General features: G+C 39.2%; 1 long non-coding RNA gene across 1 annotated transcript; it reads right to left on the bottom strand.

The window, feature by feature from the left end:
- Positions 1 to 7,468: 7,468 nt before the first annotated feature.
- On the bottom strand, positions 7,469 to 14,533 carry Gm32356. The gene is made up of 3 exons (XR_384790.3): positions 14,145 to 14,533; positions 8,910 to 9,012; positions 7,469 to 7,658 (listed from the first exon to the last, which is right to left on the bottom strand). It is a non-coding gene; the product is annotated as a predicted gene, 32356 (long non-coding RNA).

Here is a 14,533-nt window from a genome sequence, read left to right as displayed (position 1 = left end):
CAAAAAGGGGGAGTGGGTGGGTAGGGGAGTGGGGGGGTATGGAGGACTTTTGGTATAGCATTGGAAATGTAAATGAGCTAAATACCTAATAAAAAATTGGAAAAAAAAGAAATCAGTTTCACTCAGGAGCATGTTGGAAAAGTGAGATTTATAGTATATTGACTCACAAAATCTGGGTATGGCATCCATAAATCTACATTTTACAAATCCCATTGGGCAACTCTGACACATGCCAATATTTCAGAACCTTAGGTCTAATGAATGGCAGAATTCAAAGACCAAAGTGTGGACACTTTGCCCATTCATAGAATTTGGAACAAAACACCCATGGAAGGAGTTACAGAGACAAGTTTGGAGCTGAGACAAAAGGATGGACCATCTAGAAACTGCCATATCCAGGGATCCATCCCATAATCAGCCTCCAAATGCTGACACCATTGCATACACTAGCAAGATTGTGCTGATAGGACCCTGATATAACAGTCTCTAGTGAGACTAAGCCGGGGCCTAGCAAACACATAACTGGTAGCCCACAGTCAGCTATTGGATGGATCACAGGGTCCCCAATGGAGGAGCTAGAGAAAATACCCAAGGAGCTAAAGGGATCTGCAACCCTATATGTGGAACAACATTATCAACTAACCAGTACCCCAGAGCTCTTGACTCTAGCTGCAAATGTATCAAAAGATGGCTTAGTCGGCCATCACTGGAAAGAGAGGGCCATTAGACTTGCAAACTTTATATGCCCGACTACAGGGGAACACCAGAGCCAAAAAGTGGGAATGGATGAGTAGGGGAGTGGGGGTGGGAGGGTATGGGGGACTTTTGGGATAGCATTGGAAATGTAATTGAGGAAAATACGCAATAAAAATATTTTAAAAAATAAGGTCTGATATGGATGTTCTAAATAGACTCAACCATTTACAATGTAATTTGAATAGGTTACTCTTTGTAAGTCAAACTTACTCAATGAAATCAATGTAATCAGACACTCTCTGTATTATTTTCAGTGTTTTAATAAGTAAGAGCCACTGCATTGATGCAGAAAATTCAGCTCAGATCTACCCTAATGAAAGAGGAACATCAAATACCATTTTACAAGGAAGTTACTACTGAAATAAACTCCTACATGTATCCAATTCACCTTGAGAGATATCTGCATCATAAAGGTTTAAAAAGCACAGAGCTGTCCAAAATACTCCACAGGAGAAAGACCATTCTGTAAGAATGTGAAACATGGTTAATATATTGAGAGGTATAACCTGGACTTAATCCATATTGCATTACCTCCTTGGAGAAAGAATATACAAGATTTCAGGCCATAAATTATTTACATATACACCCATAGATCCTCTAAGTATCAGGGACATCCTCTTGAATATGCCAAGACCTGTGAAATTTTGCTAAAGATAGCCAGCCATGTCTATAAGCAAAGGCTGTTCTTTAGTGATTTCTAGGGCAGGCAATAGGATTGCAGAGGATTCAAGAATGTATGTCACTTCTGGAAACTAGGAATTTCCTCAGGCTTTTCTCATGTGTCTACTGTGCCTCCAAATATCTCCTTGTATCTTCCCTGTGGATTATATAAAAGATGACTTGTAGCCAGTAGAACTTCATATACATGGTTTCAACTGCTAGCCTTGACCCCATATGTTGGCTTTGAGCAGAGTAGAAGGATATAATTCAGATTCTTAAAGGAGAGAGCGCTAAAGTTTCTGCCCCTTCTGAGATAGTTCTACTGTATCTCCCAACTACAAACAACCCCCTCATTTGAAGTTTCTATAGGTTGATTCCTGGGACTGAGAGAACATGGGCCATTAGGATCAAGCAAATGACATTATCTCATATACTTTTTTACTTGAATGTTGACTATGAAGATTGTAAGAATCCACAAATAAATCCTACTGAGGTTGACACTGAGTTAAGCCTGTAACTATAGACTATTTTATGCTCATATGCAAAGAATCCTGGTATTGAGATCTCTGCAAAGCTGCACTCAGGCAAACTACTTTGAAGAAACAAAAAAGGAAAATAGGTGTATGTGTGTTTGTGTGTGTGTGTGTGTTAGTTAGGTTTTCATTGCTGGGAAGAGACATGACCAAGGCATGACAACTCTTATAAAGGAAAATATTTAATTGGGACTGGCTTATACCCTTTTAGAGGTGTAGTCCACTTGTGTCATGACAGCATATAGGCAAACATGGTACTAGAGGAGCTGAGAGTTCTACATCTTGATCAGAAGGCAGCCAGAAAAAGACTACCATCTGTTTCAAGATCTTGGTGTTTTGATGTATACTATAAAATAAAATTGCAAACAATTGAAAATAAGTGTTCAAAGGCCACTCCGTATGGGACAGTCAGCTCCTGGAATTCTCCATTCTCCCTGAATGAGGTACAAATAAGTTCTTCACAAAGTGCATGCAACAGATTATTTATACACCCTAACATTCATATGATGACATCCCCTTTCCAATGTGAGTACTGCTGTACTATTGGGATAATTAGGTCAGGAGGGTAACTAAGATTACTGGATATATAACCAAATTAATGTTTTATAGTATGGATCCCCAGGGAGCTTTCACCTTCTACTGTGTGAGGTTAGTTAGCCATATCCAACTCAGAGAACCCTCACTGAGTCTGGGCCATGCCATCACCTTAATCTTGTACTTTCAGCCTCCAACACAAGAACAAAAATACACCCCTGTTATTTGTAAGCCACTCAGTCTGCCAGACTTTGTTATAGTATCCCTAACTGATCCAGACAACACAGAAGTTTCCTTAACAAACAAAAGACATTCATTTAGTGAGATCCAAATATTTTCTAGGGACATGAGAATCTGCTGAGCTACACACACCTGTAGGCTATGGCTTTTGGGTCAAAGTTGAATGACCTGACATTTATCTTCTTAAGAAATACCTTTGAGATGAACAACTTTATAGGTTTTTATAAAACTGAAAAATTATATACTATAACAATTCAAAAATACACTTATAAAATAAAAATGTGTTCCTCATATTTCTGATAATCAATTGTTATGCATATATGTACAAGTGTGGACTTATATGTATGTATATATATATTTAATACATGTACATATCACTCATAGAGGTTTATTTATATAAATGATATTATACAACACAAAAACACATACATATTTTCATTTTATTTTTTCTTTTAAGTCAATGCTTAATAATCACTTCTGATAGCTTTTCCCCTTTCCCTTTCTCCACTTGCACTTTAGGTTAATTGCTTTTATTCTTTCTCATTAGAAAGTCAAATAATAATCACAAAAAATGTTCCATGGCAACCCTCCTGTCAGCACATTTGTGGGCATTCTCTCCTGCTCCTAGGATACCTTAGAGGATGTTGCATCTAAGGGATTCCTTCACTTAGAACTTAGTCCTTTATCTGCAAGGATCCCTCTCATTCTTCCTCATGTCCTCAGCTTCCCAGTTTTGGAATTTCTTGAGTTGGGCTTTGGATCTCATCCTTCTTTAAAGTTATGATCTAATGCTTATATCCACCAAGGAATAATCCCCACTCTGTTACCTCCCAATGTCTCTCTCTAATCCACAATGTTTCCTGAATTTATAATAGTTTATCCATCTGTTTACAGTGCTCCCTCACAGTACTCATAAATCTCTCTCAAGTTCACCATGCCTGATGCCCAGCTATTTTCTTGTTGTTTTCATTACAGCCACAGTATAGTCAAGTTTAGAAGCCAGGATTTGGGTGTTCCTTCATTACTATTGGATCTATTAAGTGAATGGACAACATTCGGTTAACAGACTATCATGCACATCTTTCAGAATGCACTTGAAACTGAGATCAATTGTTGTCAATGTGTTTTAGGGTCACTTATGAACTTATACTCTAGTTTTCAGTTCCTTCTTTCATATGCCCACAGACTATCCATAATTGATTTCAGCCTCAGTCATACTTTCATTAGCACAAGACATTCAATACCTATCTACCATCGTACCCAGGAGGTGGTGGCAAGATGGGCATATTTCTGTTCTTCAGCCTGTCATTTAAGTAGATATGTGAGTCCACGCATCTAAGTTTAGAGTGATTCATCTATAAAATGAGGGGAATGTACTAGCTATTTTCCTTTACTCTATTCCCTAGGACAGTGACACACGCTTCTCTTGGAAGACAATTAGAAACACAGAATGCAGGCCTTTGCCCCAGACATGACATTTTAAACAGACCTTTGGTGATTCATGAGCATAGCCCTGAACCTCCTGCAGGATGGAAGCCCTCATCACGATCCCAGTTCTCTTACTCTTTCTTACTCTGTTTATTGACTTACCTCTAGAAATATATTCCAGGTTTACATTCCTCTGTGGAGTTAGCTACCTCAAGAGCATGATGGCATGTACCAGTCTCCTTCTCATGTTCAGGTTTCTAACTCTCCTTGTACATCTCCCCATGCTAAATATTCTCTCCTCCATCTGAGTCTACATGGAGATACTCAGGCCCCATTGATTTCTTTTCATCTGAATCCTGGGACTCTGTACTTACCTCTTCATTGTCTCCATTTAGAAAAGCAATAATATAAAGCCAGTACAGAAATCCTTGTAAATATGTGGTCAGTTTCCTTATAGAAAAAAGAAACTGAAATGCCCAGTCATAATCCCCAATACTCATATCAGATGTCTGTACCCTAACCTGTCTTCCTCAAGAATCTTGCCAAATCAAATTAGTCTATCAGATTTTCCATTATCCTGGATGTTTTCTCTGCAGCTCAGCAAATTTCCAGCTTGTGTTAGGTTCATGTTGAACTGGGCTCTCTTACTGCTACAAACTCTGGTTTTAGCACTATACAGTGTGTCACTAGCCTCCTTATTTTTCTCCACATTCTCTTTTAGCCTCCATTCTTTCTTCTTTGCTCTCTTACTGTGCAAATTTCTCCATAAACAATCACCTTTTCTTCTCCTGTTTCCAAGGGTCTGACTTCAGCCACTGCAGGCTTCCTTACTCACAATAGAGAGGTCCATCTACAACTCTACTGAAACTGGGCTCTTTAATTTAAAGACATAGGTAGAAAAGGGAACACGTTCATGTTGACTACGTCTCATAATTCAGCATCATTATTAGTTTAAAATGGAAGAGAAGCTACATAAGAAGTATGTGGAACCAGAAAGCATCTTAACAAGTTAATTTTTCTAGGAACCAATAAAAGGTAAATTACAACAAAAAGGTGTTTTTGAGATCACAAGTTGACAGTGACTAAAAATAATAATTCCAGAGTTATACAGGATAGATATGTCTTTCAGTGTATATAGTACTTATTCTCTTTTATTTATCCAATTTATTTTTGTTTATTTGTTTATTTTGGTGTCCTTTTAGCTTTTAGTTATTTGTATGTGTGTGTCTAAAACAAAGCAACTGTCCATGTGAGTTATGGAACATGTATGTAGATGCCAGTAGAGGCCAGAAGAGGGTGTCAGATCTCTTGGAACTGAATTTATAAGCAATTATGTGCTACCTGCTGTAAGTGCTGGGAGATGATATCAGCTCCTCTGCAAGAAAAGCAAATGTTTGTAAGATGCTGAAACATCTATCTCTTCAGCCATTTGTAAACTGCATAATTGTTATTTGATTGGTTGACTGATTAATTGACTGGTATACCTATTGTTTCATAAGTTTTATTTTATTTATTTTATTTAAAAATCATCTTTTTATGACTTTTTCCTAAGAAAAATATCTAAAAGTGTATATGGGTAGTTCGCTTTAGGTATAGTCATAAAAGTATTTCCATTAGCAGAGTGATTTGGAAGAAGACGTGTCAACCAATTATTTATTTCCATTCCTTAAAAAATTTTTCTTCACCAATGCATTCCAAGCAAATGGGTAGATAGTTATTCTAACCATTTAGTTTGTCCACTTTTAGTAGTTGAAATGAAAACTTAAATGTCAAGGTAGGTGAAAGCGATTGATTAAATGTTGGAAAATAATAAAAGGATTTCTTATTTTCCTATGTCATCAATAGCTAAGCAAAAGAAAACATAAAAGAAACAATAGAATAACTGAAATCAGCAAGGTTAAAAGAGGCACTGATCTGTAAACTGATATGAAAAATATGTCCATCACCTGTAATCTCAATTTCCAGGTAATGGAGAAAGAGGAACACTCCTCCATTGCTGGTGGGAATACAAGCTGGTACAACCACTCAGGAAATCAGTCTGGCAGTTCCTCAGAAAATTGCACTTGAGGACCCAGCTATATCATTCCTGGTCATATACCCAAAAGATGTTCCAACATATAACAAGGATACATGCTCTCCACTATGTTCATAGATGCCTTACTTATTATAGCCAGAAGCTGGAAAGAGCCCAGATGTCCTTCAACAGAGGAATGGATACAGAAAATGTGATACATTTAAACATTGAAATACTACTCGGCCATTAAAAAACAATAACTTCATGTAATTCTTAGGCAAATGGATGGAATTAAAAAGTATACTTAAAAAAAAAAACGAAAGAAAGAAAGTATCATACTGAGTGAGGTAACTCAGTCACAAAAGAACAAACGTGATGTTCACTCATTGATAAGTAAATATTAGCCCAAAAGCTCAGAATACCGAAGATACAATTCACAAAGCACATGATGCTCAAGATAAAGAAAGACCAAATTGTGGATGCTTCAGTCCTTCTTAGAAGGGGTAACAAAATACTCACTGGAGCAAATATGGAGACTAAGTGTGGAGCAGAGACTGAAGGAAAGGCCATCCAGAGACTGCCCCACTTGGGGATCTATCCCATATACAGTTACCAAACCCAGACACTCTTGTGGATGCCAAGATGTGCCTGCTGACAGGAGCCTGATATAGTTGTCTCCTGAGTGGCTCTGCCAGAGGCTGACAAATACAGAGGTGGATCCTAGCAGCCACCCATTGAAATGTTGCACAGGTTCCCCAACATTGGAATTAAAGAAAGGACTGAAAGAGCTGAAGGGGTTTTCAAACCCATACGAAGAACAGTATCAACTAACCAGACCCTCAGAGATCCCAGGGACTAAACTACCAACCAAAGAGTATACATGGAGTGACCCATGGCTCCAGCCACATATGTATCAGAGGATGGACTTGTTGAGTATTAATGGAGGAGCGGTTCTTGGTCCTGTGAAGGCTTGAAGCCCCAGTGTAGGGGAATGCCAAGGAGGTGAGGTGGGAGTGGGTGGGTAGGTGAGGGAGCACCATCATAGAAGCAGGGGGAGAGAGAATGGGATAGGGGGTTTCTGGAGGGGAAACCAGGAAAAGTAATAACATTTAAAATGTAAATAAATAAAATATCCAATAAAAGAAAAGGGACCTTATGAAATTCCCCCCATCCACATTGACATGACAACTGGTATTGTCATTATGCAGGCCTTATTTGGCAACTGTGTTGTTAAGATGTCATTGGGTAGAGACACCCTACCATGCCTCAAAGACACAGTCTCACCACGGGCATCTATGAATTACCTTGTAAAATTGTGGTCTTTCTGTGATTATTCATCTGAATGCAGAAGGCTGGATAACTTACAATGGAAAGTTTATTTGGTTCCATTTGGTTCTGGACACTGATATGTTTATGATAAGGTGGCTGAACCTGGTACATTACAACATGTTCGAAAAGCTGAAGGGCAGGTAGTGGGTGTCCATCATTGAGTGCTGGGAAAACAGAATATACAACAAGCAAGTTGTAACGGCAGAGTTAAATTATTACAAACTTTTCACAAGAACAAACCCACCCCTTCAAGAAAGATGTGAAACCAATTTATTTTCCTAATTGCCATTAAATGGTGCCACTTCTCAGTGCCATCTCTGTGGCAGTCAAATTTAAGGTAATCAGAAGGGATAGACCATATTCTAACTATAGCACACTCATGAAACCCAGGCCTAATTGCCCAATCACCTCTCAAGATCCCATCTGGCATATGGCAATCAAAATTTAACAAATATGATAGAAATTACAAACATTCAAAGTACAGCATTGCTTTTTATGTCTCCCCCACACACACTTCTTTAAGTCCCTGTAGCACCATACATCTTAACTATTTTCAGTATCAATTCAATCCATAGCATTGAATAAATAACATACTTCCAAAATACAATGGCAAGGGCCGACATATGCAAATGGATCAGTAGAAAAGAAGGGAAGAGTAACAGGTCCCAAGTATGTCTAAGTCAACATAACACCATAGTATTGTAAACTGTCATCCTTGAGAATCATTAGACTCTACAACCTCTAGTCCAGATACACGAAAATGAGTACTGGGTTCATCTCAATGCTTTACTGGCCAGAATTTACACTGCTCTCATTTGATGGGGCTATATGCTTGCATTTCTCTTAGCTGGCAATATACCAGTTGACTATGCAGTTCAGGGGTCCCAAGAGTTGTTCCTCCAAAGCTTCACTAATGGATGCTGTCTCTGGTGGCTGCATATCTGCAGGACTTGTCTTCATAACGATAAGGATCTCTACAGCATCTTTAAAATCTGGATGGATGAAGCCTTGGGTCTGCAGTAGTGCATCCTGCCCAACTTGCAGAACTAGTGACAGAAGGAAACCACACAAACTTACTGTTTGGGGCCTCCAAAGTGCCTGCTATCCCTATATCCTACAGTAGGAACAAGATACTTTTACATGCGCATCTTCAGACCAGCCCTTACTGCTGGGAAAATTCACTTATATAAGAGGCATAGGAGGTTTTCTTGGTCATCAACCCATTTGCAGAGGACATTTTAACACTGAGATTATAATACATTGCTTAGTTTTCAGAGGAAGATAATTTTCTTTTTCTCTTTCCTATCTTTTCATTTGACTTCCAAAATATTTTCTTGAAACTTTTGCAACCCTTTATTAGTATACATCAAATTAAGACACATCTTAAATAGAAACCACAGGGGACTCTACCTTACCTAAGGTCAGGATGGTTTTCCAGGCCACTTCACGATTTGTGTGGTAGATAAGGTCAATCTACTTAGGACCAGCCTGTGCCACAAACTTCTGTCCTGAAGAAAGCTAAGTCAGAGAAATGGAAAGCAGTTTGACTTACTAATTTACAGTTTCTAAGAGCTGCAGACTACAACCTAACGAAATATCCATCAATTAAACTTAAAAGCCTTCTTGATAACTTTGTGGATCAAGTATTTCAGGTTGTACGGGTAGCTTCTGGAAACTGATTAAAATTCAAAATCTGTACCCAGCGGTTAAAGACAGATGCTAAGATTCTGCATCTTAACATGCTGCCTGGGGCATCCATACCTGTTCTCAGAACACACTTTTAAAAACAGGGACTTTGAAGGCGCTTGTCGATTATCTTTGGATAATGGATTTTTATTTGTAAATGGAGGAATGAAAGCAGGTTGAAAAGAGGAGGACAGTTTGAGCCTGGGGTGGGGGGGTGGTAATTCAAGCCTCTTTTAGCTCCTAATGAGGTGGGTGATCGATTGGGGCAGAGCCTGTGACACTAGAGGTCACACTGTCCTCAACATGTCCTTCTCAATAAAACAATGAGTTGGCTTTCTAGCATGTGAGATCCTTTTTTAGTAAATACTGTTTTAATTTTGCTACTTATGATGAATCATTTTACAAGCGCTTTAATTAAAGTAAACGTATTTATTTTAAAAGGCTAACTGTCCTGTTGAGAATACATCACAGTGACTATTTGGTTATAAAGAAAATGGAAAATTAAATTATCTTCCCGGGAAAGTGACCTCTTCCCTTTACGTAGTCACATACTTAATGAAACATCTAGTGGAGAATGTGGTCAAAGAACCATGACATGGAGGGTTAGGATGTGCCTTCTCCTGCAAACAGTTTTTTTTTTTTTTTTTTCATTTCATCTCAACATCTGGCTTTTAATTAACTGGTGGAAAGCAAGAGAGATGCATGTGCAATCTCTGGTGTGTTCAACAGAGTAATAGATTTTCCCAATAAAAAACTGGAATACAACTGGAATACACAAAATCCACAGTTAAAATACCATGCCTTGATGACCTAATAATAGTATATTTTCAAGGATAAACTTTAAACAGGAAGAAAAGAATGGGGCAAGAAGAAGCCGGGAGGTGCCATTTGTCTTTACAGAGCCTGCTGTAAGTGAGCTCACTCATATTCTAGGTCTTTGGGATCAGCTCTGTTTGGAAGCATCGAAGCATCCACGGGTCACCTTTCCCCAGCTGCCTGAGCCCTGTTGTTTTTGATCGCTTTCCCTGGCAGATGTGATATAATTCTTTTTGCCAGCCTTCTATATCCAGGCAGCTGCTTGAAACACAGGCCCTTACCTCAGAAGTATAGCTTCCTCTGGGCAAAAGCACTTCTGACACGGGGCATCCCACTCAGTAGGGCAGGGTGCTGTCATCTTCTGACAGCCCGAACTCCCACTGCAAGATGCAGCTCTTCCTCTGTCCCTTCTGCCCCGGTGTCACATTAAGAAGTCTGACCAGTCTATATCTGCAAAATCTCTCTTTATTGTGACAGATCATAACCACCAGGCATACCAATTAAAATACAGCAAGAGGGTACAGAGAAAGAGAAGAAAAAAAAAAATCTGCCATTTACCAAGAAGCCTGTTTCCTCGTGTGTAGGTAGCTTTCAATGCTCATTATGACATTATCTGATTAATGGATTGGTTTTATGCCCCCCCCAACCCCCACCCCGACACACACAGCATGAATACAGTGCCCATTTTAAGCTGGTCTTATTTACCTTTTATGTCGCTGAACTTTCTTTTTGCCATAATTCTTCTTCATTTTTAGGGAAAAAAAAAAAGCTCTGTCTACTTCAAGTTTGCTGGGAATGCCTCGTATTTCCATTAGTGGAACACTTCAACGCCCACACACACTTCAGAACATGCAAAGTCACTTCTTTTCACTGGCAAATCTATTTTATTTTTTCCAAGTGCATTTCACCTACTTAGCTTGCAACTTAATTTAGGCTCCAGGGTATGCTCTAGTGCTCATCAACAAACATATGGGTGGTTTTGTTTATCCTTGTTTTGATCATGGCAACTATCATTTATTAAATAATTTCCTAAAACATGTCACTGTAGATTTCTGCAATATTTACTATTTTTATTCATTTGTGTGTATATGTATGTGTATGTATATGTGTATGTATATGTATATATATGAAAGTGGAAACTATGTGATGGTTAATTGCCATTACCAATCTGACCAAAATTATAATAATCACTATGGGATCACATCTCTGAGCTTATCTATGATGGTGTTTCCAAAAAAAAAAAAAAAAGTTAAGCTAAGAAGCACTTTGAATGTAGGCTGAACTGTCCTGGTTCATAGCTGAGGTCCTGAGAGACAGGAGGATGAGAAGCAGGAGGTCAACACATGACCAGCTGCCTCACATTCTGCCCTCATTCCTTTCCTAGCCCTGTGAAGTAAACCTTCAAACTGTGAGCCAAAGAAACTCTGCTCTCTTTTGGTTGGTTTTTGCAGGGTATGCTTCCATAGCAATAATCTTAGAGCTTACATGCAATTCAACCAACTCAACTCTAATCTAAATCTGTCTGATGTCCTTATATCCTAGTCAGTGCCTGGCTTGATAGCAGTTAAAATTCATAACCTGACACTATCCTCATTTTTCTTTAATGGCCCCTTTTCAGTCCCAAGTAGTAGGCCTAGAAATTTACACAAATTGCCCCAGGATATCCTGAAAGACCATCACCAAAAAAAAAAAAAAAAAAAAAAATCATTGCTTCCCCTAGACCAATTCTCCTATATTAATACAAACTTTTGTGACTGTGCCTCTTTCCATGTTCCAGACCTCAGTGCTTATAGAAATGGTACTCTTAGCAGCCTTGGGCTATGTGAACCCTCACCTTGGTTATCTTTCTCCTCTGTAGTTATTATTCCTTTTCCTTCAAACTCATTCCATATATAAGTATCCATTTGGGAACCAAAATCTTTCATCCTCCAAGCTTCCTGATATATGCAATGATATATTACCATAGGCTCCTGTCTCTGACAATGTTACTTCTTTCCCTACCCACTCCATCCATGGTGCTTCTTCGTAATTTCTTTCCCCATATCTGGTCCTTCGCCTCCCTGATGCTCAATTCCACCTCAACCTCGGTGATGGGTCATCATGATCCACTTGTTTCTACTTCTGAATATTAATTGCTGATACAGCTGCTGAAACCAAGCAGCTATGACGATTGATGCCACCACCATAAACGCATGGAATCCGATCCCAGCTGCTCTCTAGATCCACAGGGCTCAGCAATTCCTAGTCCAGGCCCTCCATCATTCTCTTAGGCCATGTTTCCAGACCTCCACCATTTTCCAAGAGCTCCCAAGTGCCACCAGCTTAGTTTAGACTTTAACTTGCCCCCTTGTGTCATTTTCCTTAATTTCCCAAAATGTCCCCTTTATTCTCAGTATTGGAAATTTTCTCTGCCTTACAGACGCTTTCAAGGAATGCACACTCTGCCTTCTTCATCCCTGTGCTGCACATGACTTTACCTGCAGCTGATTCTTTTTTTCTATCTACAGATGAATATATGCCCCTGTCATTCTATGCATCTTTAGTTCTTTTCACCAGGAATTTTTCTATTGTTAACACATTTTCCATGTGCTTTAAGCTTTTCCCTTTCTTGTTGGTCATTACCAACATCGATTAAACATGTGTAACTCCCCTACACTCCAAATCTCTTATTGTAATCATAACTTTATGTAATTATGGAACAGAGTTTGCAATAAAATATAGTGAAGCTTTTAACTGTGTTTCAGAGGATAAGTGCTACTGTAATTAGTTTTTGTTATACTTATTAATATTCTAAAGTTATTTTTATCATAAGCATTTGATGCTTTTGTAGGTAAACTAGCACTTTGTAAACACATGAACTTTTTCCTATAATTTTTTTTTTTCAGCAAAATCAGTTTATTGGCTTTAGCAGGTATGGATACGACTGTCTTGCCATCTCTGAGCGCCCTCTGCTGGCAATCCTGAAGAATAGCACACAAACAGACCTTAACAGCCCAAAAGTTTGTAAGTAACTACAGCTAGGCCTGGTGGTGCACACCTGTAATCTCAGCACATAAGAGGTACATACAAGAGGATTAGGCGGCATATATAGCAAACATTATCTACATACTGAGTTCGAAGCCAGCCTGAGATATGAGAGCGGTACTTGTAGTTCCTAGGCTTCACAGATGTAAAACTATTGACTGTGGAAACTTGCATAGCACCTTTGGATACATAGCTCCTGGTAAGGAGAGCTAATCTTCAAGGAGGCTCCAATGGGTGCAACTTAGGCCATACCAAATCTTTGAAGCCCTGTGTATGAAGTGCATGATGCTTTCAGCAATGCCATTCTACTTTGAAGTCCAGGGAGGAAACCAAGGACAATGGCAATAGCCTATACTATTTTGGAGTCTCTTGAACTCTGCTGAACAACAGCTTGAAAACAGAGTTCCCATGGCCAGCCCCGAAGCTTTTGGTAGATGGTCAGTGACTCTTGGTATTCTTACAAGGGAGTCTGAAGTTTGGAAAGGGGGGGTTTGGAATGAGCACATCAGAGTGGTGGGTGGCTGTCTGTCAGATATGCAGCCTGGACAAATAGCTTTGAGCGGAAGGAAAGTGCATTTTCCCACTCAGTCAAAAAATCCTGGTGAGATTTTCTTAACCTTCACAGCTCATTCCTCTACATGTGTGTATGTATGGGGTGGGGGTAGCCAGATTCTTGGTCATTTTGTATTCTCTCATGTTCTCTTTGTTATTGTAATTAATGGTAATTATGAAGAACCCTATATCAGAATACAATAGTACTTTTCATTCTTTCAAGATACTGAAAAACGTGTGTGTGTGTGAGAGAGAGAGAAAGAGAGAGAGAGAGAGAGAGAGAGAGAGAGAGAGAGAGTGTATACCACATTTTGGCTAGTTTATATAAAAATTTTCAAATATGACTTTCACTTTCTCTGTACTGTATACTTCAAGTAGTTCTTATAAAGAGGCAGCTGGACTTTAGCACGCAGATAGTCTTGTCTCTTTCAATAGGAATGCTGAACACCAAAACATTTAGAATAGCTCCTCAAACGTCTTTAGTTCCATCATTTAAACCCTGCTCCTCCCTTTGGCCGACTCTTCTGTGTTTCTTCCAGACATCATACTGCATTCTTTCCCCCACTACTTACTTGCTAGGCAAGAGAATTCTCTGGATAGCCGTTCTGGTCCAACTCTTTCACTCTTCTCTTTTGTGCTTCTCAGGAAAGCCTGAAAATAGCTCTTTTAAATCAGCTGGAGATGGGAAGGGAATTCATGGGAAATCCTGAGCTCTGTTATTGTCTTCTGCAAACAAGACAGTGTCAACACAGTGGTTAAATAGGCACATCTGGATTGTAGCACTCTGGGCAGGTTGACTTTCAGGGACTCTTGACTGCAGGGCGTGGGTGGCATTTGCAGATGAAACCTCCCCTACTCTGGCAGTTATCCTGAGCAAGCTGGGATTGGCTTGAAGGGAATCTTTGCCTTCTGTTGTCCCTTTATCCCTAGCTGAACAATGTAAATCTGCTTCATATGCTTT

The sequence above is a fragment of the Mus musculus genome, chromosome 16 (genome assembly GCF_000001635.26).
Source record: "Mus musculus strain C57BL/6J chromosome 16, GRCm38.p6 C57BL/6J".
In the NCBI taxonomy this organism is placed as follows: domain Eukaryota; kingdom Metazoa; phylum Chordata; class Mammalia; order Rodentia; family Muridae; genus Mus; species Mus musculus.
The sequence above is the reverse complement of the archived record's forward strand: the minus strand, read 5'-3'. Positions and strand labels throughout refer to the sequence as shown.